The sequence below is a fragment of the Anopheles marshallii genome, chromosome X (genome assembly GCF_943734725.1).
Source record: "Anopheles marshallii chromosome X, idAnoMarsDA_429_01, whole genome shotgun sequence".
Taxonomy (NCBI): Eukaryota; Metazoa; Arthropoda; class Insecta; order Diptera; family Culicidae; genus Anopheles; species Anopheles marshallii.
Window position 1 is genome coordinate 18,078,948 of NC_071325.1, and position 10,397 is coordinate 18,089,344.

General features: G+C 38.7%; 1 pseudogene; it reads left to right on the top strand.

Moving 5' to 3' along the window:
• Positions 1-1,238: 1,238 nt before the first annotated feature.
• On the top strand, positions 1,239-10,113 carry LOC128711125 (uncharacterized; annotated as a pseudogene).
• The last annotated feature ends 284 nt before the right edge of the window (positions 10,114-10,397 follow it).

Consider the following 10,397-nt stretch of genomic DNA (forward strand, 5'->3'; position numbering starts at 1 on the left):
TTATATCCTCCCGACAGCCAATAGTGAAAAAGAAAAAAATTGAAAAGATCAAAAAGGATCTTGGAAATTTTACAACGGACTAGCTTGGACCGCTTTTGATCCTGGGAGATTTTAACTTCCATGGAATCGAATAGGGGAATGATAAAGATAATATTCGCGCTCCCATCATTCGAGAGTTCTGGGACCGGTTTGCGTTTTTAATCCTAAACTCAGGAGAGGCAACTAGGATGCGGACGCCTAAAAGTAGAGCAAGTGCACTGGATCCGTCTCTATTATGTACATCAGCTATGGCCCTGGATTTTTGTTGGAAGGTCATCCAGGACTGTTATGGTTTACACGAATGCGAACCCTGCAACGGGGCGAAATCGGTCGTCGGAAATAAAGGATCCGACAGTCGCCCGGATAAAGAGTGCGTAGAGAACAGCGAGAGAGAAAGAGGAAGAGAGAGTAAATGCGTAGCCGCACGCGGTTGCGTAAAAAAAGGTTAGTACAGGTTAGGACACAGGAGCCAGGCTAGCGAAGGCGGACCTTTTCTGAAGTTATTTTTTAATTTCATTTAATTTTCCCTATTTCATTATTCATCATTCTCTATTGGCGTTAATTAGTGTTATAATAAAGAAATTACTGTCTAAACGCATTTCGCGCTCAGTGTGCCTACAGCTTTGCTGGTGCCTCCTGTGAGGTTACTCGGAAGTGATCACTTGCCGATAGAAATTTCCTATATCAAGGGAGGCTGTCCTGTTAATAGGATTCCCGTCAAATGTAACTTAACGAGTTGGCTCACAAGTTTTGCCCCGATTTCGTTCTAGCGCAAAACTTCACTCAAGATGCGCCTGGTAGTAACCCAATTTTGGACTTACCATTCACCATGGTGGAGCTATCCCTGGCTCTTCTTTCATGCAAAAATTCGACCCCAGGTCTGGATCAGGTTAGTACCAAACTGCTTCAAAACTTACCAGACATGGGCAAGAAACGACTGTTGAGAATCTTTAACAATATGTTGGAACTTGTAGAGTTGTTAATGTGTAAGGTACAAATAGTGCGTATGTAGGTTTAAGTAGTAGTAAGAGATTATATGTATCTATATGGTAAGAATAAACAGTCGCATACGGAGAGTCAAAGAGTACGCATCACAGTAGACACAACAGTTGGCGACGAGGATAATTGGATCCGTGTGCAAAAGTCAAGAGTCGAAATAGTCGAAAATATCATTAATCGGGGAAATAGAACCCTTTGTCATGGCGGAAAGTATACGCGAATACTTGGAAAGAATGGATATTTTTTTTCAAGTGAACGAGATAGAGGTGTCAAAAAAAAACTGTGATGCTGTTAACGCTAGGAGGAGCATCACTATACAGTCTTATATCGAAGATGTTGTCACCTGAAGAACCGAAACTGTGTAACTATGAAAAGCTGTGTATAAAGCTTAAAGAACAATTGGAGCAGAAAGTGAACGTAGTAGCAGAGCGTTACAATTTCAGACATTGTATGCAAAAGGAACATTCCATTGCTGAATATATAATGGAATTGAAGGCTAACGCACAAACGTGCAAGTTCCAATCGTTTTTGTCGGAAATGTTGCGTGATCAATTGGTGACCGGTGTACGGGACGATGGTCTGAGGAAGCGTTTATTAAGAGAGCCGGATCTGTCGTTCGAGCAAGCGGAAAGTGTCGCAAGAACGTGGGAAGCAGCGGATGAACAGAATGAGGCTTTCGTGGTAAAAGGACAGTCTAGAGAAATGGCGGTAATTAGGCACGCGCCAAAAAGTAGCGTCGGTACGCAGCACTAAAAATACGACGGGAGCAGTTACCATCCACACAAGCAAATCAACGTGCATGCAAGCGACAGAAAGTGTTACCGGTGTGGAAGATTACACAATCCACAGACATGTCCAGCGCGATCGTGGCAGTGTTTTACATGTAAGAATATAGGGCATGTGTCGTCGTGTTGCAGGAGTAGAAGAATAAGAGTACAAAGTTTGAAAACGCACGATAGAGAGATACCGCTCGCACACATATCAAATGAAAATAATTTAAGTGAACCTGAAGAGTGTGTACTGAACGTTAATGGTATAGATGTAGTATTCGAAATTGATTGCGGTGCGTGTACTACTGTGTTACCAGAGGATATATACATTAAAAAATTCAACAATTTTAAGTTAGAACCAACACAACTAAGTTTTATAACGGCGTCTGGAGAAAGGTTAATCCCTGTGGGTAAAATGTGTGTAGAAGCGACACGGAAAAATAAAACGGTTTCACTGCAAATCGTCATAATCCCTACTGGAGAAAAAGGAAGTGCGTTATTAGGACGAGATGGATTAGATGTGTTATTCCCGGAATGGAGAAAAACGTTTAAGTTAAACCAAATGGAAGAAATGAATTGGGATGAAGAATTGAGAGTGAAGTTTCCTAGTTTTTTTTTTTTTTTTCGTTGGAACGGCCTGGCCGTATCGACTTATTTTACCACGTAGCCGGATAGTCAGTCCTTGCTACGGGGGATTGGCCCGGATGGGATTTTGGTCCGGTCCGTTCGTGTGAAGACCGGCGCCGCTACCATCATGCCACCGGGCCGCTTCTCAAGTTTCCTAGTTTAATTGATGGAAATCATAAAGAAACGATTGAAGATTTCGAAGCAAATTTGATATTAAAACCGAACTACACACCAATATTCCATAAGGCATATACGGTGCCGTTCGCTCTTGTGGCAAAAGTAGAAGAAAACCTAGAGAATTTAGTGAAAGATGGGAATTTAGGAATTTTAGAATTTACTAATTTTAGTTGACGGAAAAGTGACAATAAACCGATACCTGTCCGTTGAACACTACCCATTGCCTAAAATAGATGATATATTGGCCAAGATAGCAAACTGGAAAATATTTTGTAAGATAGATCTTACCGGAGCATACTTACAAGTAAAATTATCAAAAAATGCACAAGATATTTGTACAATAAACACACACAAAGGATTATATAAGCACACGAGGATGCCTTTCGGAGTACAATCAGCACCAGCTATATTCCAATCAATACTAGACCAAATACTAATTCGAACACCAGGTATAGCATACATGGATGATATTTTAGTAGGAGGGAAAACGAAAACAGAATGTATGGAGCATCTGATGGAAGTGTTGGCGAGGTTAGAAAAACACAAAGTCAAGATAAATGAAAAAAATCAGAGTTTTTCAAAACGAAAATAGAATACTTGGGTTACGTGATAACGCAAAATGGAATCACGCCAAACTTAGAGAAAGTTAAAGCTATAGATAATGCTCCAGCACCAGAAAATGTAATGCAGCTACAAGCATATTTAGGCATGCTAAATTATTACGGAAGGTTCCTACCAGATTTAGCAAATGTATTAAGACCATTACACAAATTGTTACGAAAAAATGTGAGATTTATATGGTCCAAAGAATGTTAGGTGTCTTTCGATAAGACAAAATCACTGCTAAAGGCAAATCACATATTAGAACCGTACGATTCCAAGAAACCGATAATATTGACGGTAGATGCTAGTCCCTATGAGGTAGGTGCAGTATTATCGCATGAAGTGGAAGGGCAAGAGAAGCCAATCTATTTTGCGTCAGCGACTCTAACACAAGCTCAAAAAAAACTATGCCCAAGTGCAAAAAGAAGCGTTAGCAGTTATTTACGGAGTGCAAAAATTCCACAAATATATTTACGGAGTAAGGTTCAAACTAGTAACGGATAATGCAGGAGTAAAGGAAATATTTAAGCCAACGCAACGTCATCAATTGCAGTGGCTAGATTAAGCCGTTGGGCGTTAATTTTAGCAAACTACGAATATGTGATTGAGCATAGGCCTGGGAAAAATATGGGTCATGTAGACGCTATGAGCAGGTTAACATTAGCAGAAGAGTCATTTGTAGAAGAGGTTGAAGTGTCACTTAACGTATTATCGTCAAATGAAATTATGGACATTGAAATGATAAAAAGTACCAGAAGAACGATGTACTATTGAAACAAGTGTATGAGAAGGTAAAATGCGGTTGGTCAAAAAATGCGGAGTCAGGTCCTTTAAAAGATTATACCAAAGTCAAAAATAACTTGGGAATCGAAAATGGAATACTTCTATTCAATGATAGAGTGATAATACCTGAAAAACTAAAAGAGGAAATAGTAAAATTGTTCCACATAAATCATGATGGCCTAGTGAGGATGAAAATGGCAGCAAGAAAATTAGTATGGTGGAAAAGCATGGACAAGGATTTTTATAACGCAATTAGATGTTGTCAAATATGCCAGTCTAGACAAGTCATACCTAAGGAATTGGTTTCAACAAAATGGCCAAAAAGTCTACGTCCTTTTGAGAGGATACATATAGATTTTTGTTATTTCGAGAATAGTACGTTAATGATAATTATAGATAGTTTCTCGAAATTCATTGAAGTCAAAATTATGAAAAGTATAAAAGCAGAGTATGTCGTAGAAGTTTTAGAAACATTCTTCGCATGTTTCGGAATGCCAGAAGAAATAGTGTCAGATAACGGACCTCCCTTCAACTCAGAAAAATTTGTCATATTTTTAAAGTCAAAACGTATTAAGGTCAGCAAATCTCCACCATATCACCCACAATCCAATGGATTAGCTGAAAGGGCGGTGAGAACGGTGAAGGATTCTTTGAAGAAATATCTGTTAGATACAAGATTCAAAATATTAAATCTACAGAGAAAAATTAACCAGTTTTTGATAAGTTATAGAAACAACCCATGTACAGTAACAAAAGTCACACCATCAGAAAATATATTTTGTTATGTGCCACATACCTTAATCTCAAAAATTAATCCAACAATAGCACACAAAAGAGTCAGTCAGGAAAATTGCAAGGAACAAAGGGAAATTATTATGAACAAAAATGTGGGAGAGGAATTTTATGAAGAAGAGGGTATTATAGGAGGTATATTATAGGAACCATTTCAAAGAAATTTTAAGATGGATTCCAGCGGTAGTGAAAAGCGATTAAGTGAAGTCATATATTTAATAAGCATAAATGGGATAATACGAAGAGTACATAAGAATCAATTAAGAAGAAAAATATTACACGATAAGTCGATGATAACTAGGGCATTGCCAACAAAAAACTGGTCGTACAAAAGAAAAAAAAGTGAGTCGAGTCCACCACCAGTGCGTAGATCAAAAAGACTAGAAGGACAACCCCGTTTTAAATACCCAAGATAAGTAAACTTCGTTAAGGGGGAGATGTAACAGGATTAGATAATAAACTTCGTTTAAGGGGGAGAATGTAGAGTTGTAAATGTGTAAGGTACAAATAGTGCGTATGTAGGTTTAAGTAGTAGTAAGAGATTATATGTATCTATATGGTAAGAATAAACAGTCGCATACGGAGAGTCAAAGAGTACGCATCACAGTAGACACAACAGAACTCAACATCGTCCCGCAAGAATGGAGAGAAGTGAAAATTGTCACTAATTTGAAGCCTGACAAACCACCATCAAGACAAGACTCATATCGTCCGATATCCCTGTTGTCGTGTCTGAGGAAACTTCTAAAAAGAATGATTCTTTTCCGGCTAGAAGAATGGTTGGAATCCAACAACCTTCTCTCAAGTACCCAGTTTGGTTTCCGTAAAGCTAAGGGTACCAATGACTGTTTAGCGCTGCTGGTAACAGAAATTGAACTTGCTCGTGCTTGCAAGCAAAACATGGGCTCTATTTTTTTATAGGTATACAGGGGGCGTTTGACTGCAGTTTCTCCACACAAACTGAGCCAAAAACTGCAAACCGCCGGGCTGGGACCTAAAATGAATAATTTCTTATTCAATCTTTTGGCGGAAAAAGCTATGAATTTTTACACGGTCACGTCTTTCAATTGGTCACGTTCAATTGAAAGGAACCCGCTATCATGGACTTGCACAAGGGTCCTGTCTGAGCCCCCTGCTATATAGTTTTTATATGAGTGAAATAGATTCTTGTCTAGCACCCAACTGCTTATTATTAGACAATTGGTATTAGATATTAGTATTAGTATTAGATTAGTATTAGACAATTGGCAGACGACAGCGTCATTTCAGTCGCTAGCAGAGACGCCGACGAAATACAACAAGCTTTACAAACCATTCTGGATAACCTTGCCGAGTGGTCCGATAATCTTGGTATCAAGTTCTCTCCAACGAAAACAGAAATGGTAGCCTTTTCTCCTTTTTGCGACACGGAAAAAACAGGGAGAAAGGACTATATGAACCTAACATTGATGTCTTTTTATATGGGGAAAAGTTATCAATCATCGACAATTATCGATACCTTGCATATCACCATGTATATCACCCAGTTGATTAAAAAATGTTCAAAAAGAATCAACTTTCTAAGGACAGTCACAGGGTTTTGAAGGGGCGAACACCCATCACCCCATGTCCTGCGTCTGTATAAGACTACGGTACTCTCCGTATTGGAATATGGAAGCATATGCTTCCATTGGGCATCCAATACGCAGCTCCTTAAGTTGGAGAGATTACAGTGTCGTAGTCTTAGAATCGCACTAGGGAGCATGAAATCTACGCACAACATGTCCCTAAAAGTGATGGCCGGAGTGATACCATTGAGATTACGTTTTGAAATGCTGTCGCTTCGCCTTCTAGTACGTTCTTCAGTATCAAATCCCTTGATCATAGACAATTTTAAAGCGCTTATAGAGACAGGTTCTAAGAGCAAAATCATTAAAATTTATAATGATTTTGTTGCTCTACAAGTCAATCCTAGCGCCCCACAAGCAGTAAACCGTGCTGCCCTTCCTGAGTGCTACAGTTCCATTGTTAGTACAGACTCCTCGCGAGGAGATCAAGATCATTCCTCTTGATCTTCGTCCGAGAATCGTACCGGGCATTTTTGTGAACATTTTTGTGTTAATAGCAGCGAGTCCCCCGGATCAGTACTACATATTTACAGATAGCCCTAGTGCAATTGAAGCACTGAAAACTCCAAGGACTGTTAAGAGCCAAGACTATTTTGTAGTAAAAATTGTTGAATTGCTCGGCTCAATGTTTAACAAGGCGTTCAGAATATCGCTAATCTGGGTCCCTGCTCACTGTGGAATTCCCGGCAATGAGAAGACAGATTCACTGGCCAAAACAGGCGTCAGAGAAGGCGTTTTTTACGACCGATCCATCTCTTTCCATGAGTTCTTACGCACTCCACAGCAACTTTTCCTGTCTCGTTGGCAGAGCATGTGGGAGGCGAATGAACTCGGGCGATTCCTTTTATGTGGCGGTCTCTCCGCAAGTGTCCCTGCGACCTTGGTTCGGTGGGCTCCCTGTCGATCGTGCGTTCATTCGAATGATGTCCCGACTCATGTCGAATCATTTCGCATTGGATGCACATCTACAGCGTATCAATCTGGCAGATACAAAAGTGTGTGGCTGTGGGGTCGGATTCCATGATATGGACCATCTTTTATGGTACTGAGTGGAATTCGAAACCGCCAGACCCTCCTTGATAGGAGCAGTCGAATCCAGCGGTAGAATCCCGGATACATCCTTATTTCCCCGTGTATCCTTTCGCTCCCCATCCTTTGTTATTCGTTGTCGTTGTCCTTGTGAATTAATGTTTTTTGCAGTGCCATTTTTAAACCGTTGAGGAAACAGTCGCCTTTGAGGACAATACCATAGCCGCAAAAGGGAGGCAGACTAGACAGGGTGTTTTGTATCGTCCAGTCTGTGTACATTTGTTTGTTTTGTTTCAGTCACGTCATGGCCCGTCGAATAATGTCCCGTCCAGTCGGAAAATGTCGAACACAGGCGGTTGTTCCCGTAAAGACCGACGCCATAGCACATGAGCCACACCACAAGCAATAGCTCCACAACCACAACAATAACCACAATAACATCATCGGACCTAGACCATCTCACAAAACAATAGGACAAACAAATCGAGCAACAACAATAGTACAAAACCCAAAACGACACAAAACCAACATCCACCATACACCAATAACCAATCCAACCGAGTATGCCCGGGATAAGGCAATTCGCAAGGAGGAAATGCCTTGTAAAATTTGAAATATTTGTAAAAACTCAACACTTTGTTGTTGGCACGGCAAACACCGTCATCATGGAATAAATAAATAAATAAATAATAGTTGTGTATTTTGAATTTTATGATTCTTGCGGAAACGAGTGAAAAATATAGCTTCCGATTTGTCCCCATTAAGTTTTAGTTTCCACTTTTAACAGTATTTTGAGTACCTTTGAAGCGGAATTAGGTGTCCTAATTATTGTTTTGGCTCTTTTTCCTAATGAACCGATTGCCACATCATTGGCATACAAATATTGCAGTTTTTCATTTTTGGTGTGTCAGACATGTAAACGTTGAACAAAATAGGCGATAGTACGCTTCCTTGCGGCACACCGGCTACCGGGGTGTATGGATCTGAGGTGCTATTTGAAATATGGACAGCATTTTTCCTTTTAGGTAAGAAACTTTTACTGATACGAATAATATATTTAGAAAATTTAGATTAAATTAATTTATAAACCAGAGCGTTATGCCTGATAGTGTCAAAAGCTTCTTCTGAATCTAATAGTACTAATCCTGTAGATTTTTTCTAATTAGTGTTTAAAATTATGTCATTTTTACGCCTGTTTAGTTGTTTTTTTATAAGAAGACTTATAGGTCGGTAATTGGCAGCTAGGCTACCATCCTTTCCTGGTTTTGCAATTGCAACAACTTTAGACATTTTCCACTTTGTTGGGAAATATCCCAGTTTGAGACAACTATTGAAGATTAAAGTTATAAAAACAATTACATTATTCGGGAGATTTTTAATGGCTCTATTATTTATTTGGTCTAGACCAGTAGATTTCTTTAGTTTGAAATTTTTGATGATGTTTATAATTTCTTTAGGTTTAATAAGTTCTCTGGGACTAAGGTTCGGAATAGGATGATTGAGAAAGGTTTCTACTGTGCGATTTGCTTTGCTAAAAAGCGTAATATCCGAATCGAATCGTAATACGAATCGTTTTCTTGCGTGCTGTTTTTTTCCATTACATATTACGCTTTTTAATGAGACTAAGGATCGTATCAGGTACCATTATGTTATACTTTCCTGGAAGTCTTTTTGGTACAGCAAGATCATGCGCTCTGTTAATTCCCTTCGTAATTTTATCAAGCAAATTATCAATTTATTCATGTAATGTTGAAGGGAATAGTGGGGAGTATTTATTTAAATTTTCTTACACATCCACATTCATGGTTGTTTATGTTACTTATATTGACTTCCATTGTCTGGATTGTGTTTTTCAGATGGTTTTTGAATATATCCCAATTGGCATTAGAATAATCGAATCTTAGTCCTTTGGGTTTAAGAGTAGGTGAGAGATTTTCAATATTAAATCTGACTGGTAAATGGTCTGAAGTAAAATCAATCGATGTTAGGGGATCTGATAAACTATGTTAATTATTGGTAACTATTATGTCTATTGTTGATAGGTTGCACTTGGAGTTACTGGAAAATATGTTGGTGTATTTGGGTGGTATATAGAAAATATTCCTTTTTGCAATTCATCAAAGAGGATTTTTCCTGCTTGGTTTGAGGATACATAATTCCACATCCTGTGTCGTGCATTGAGATCTCCTCAAATAAAAAAAAAACTATTATTAATATTTGTAAGAGCTTGGAAGTCACTTTTGAACTTTACCGAGTCGGTATTAGCGCCAGAGTGGTATACTCCAATAATGGTTATAGGACTATTGTCAGATCGAACTTGAATGCCTATGGCTTCCAGTACCCTTAAGTTAAATGAGGGTAGTAGCTTATGCCCTATGTTGCTTTTGACAAGTATCAGTATCCATCCTTTTGCAGTATGTATTCTGTCAATTCTGTATGTTATGTAATTAGCCACACTAAATGCTTGTTCGGGTTTGAGGAACGTTTCACAGACGGTCATGATATCAATGTTGTGTTTTTTTGTAAGTAATTAGAAAGTTCATTTTTTTTGTTAGTAATGCTATTTGCATTCCAGTATGAAACTACAAAACTGTTACCGCCTGCCTTCACGGAAAGCAGTATTTTTGTACAATTTTGAAAACCACCATTATTTGGTCTTCTTTATTTTTGCAGTTCCTCATGCTTGAGAAGGTTTTTTTTTCAATTATTTCAATTATTTCCTCCGAGTAGAAAAGATAATTTTGATTACTTGCTGTCGCTTTGGCATAGGAGGTATATGAAGATCGCTGCGTTATTGTCATGTTAGTATTTGTGTTAGGTGTGTTTATTATGGAAGTTTGTTTTGATGGGAGATATAGGAATTTACTATTTAAAAAGGGTACCAGTTTTTGTGCCTTTGGTCTAGTCTGTGATTTTTCAGCAGCTGTTTTATTCATGCGAATCGGGCATCCAAAGTAATTCGCAGTATGGT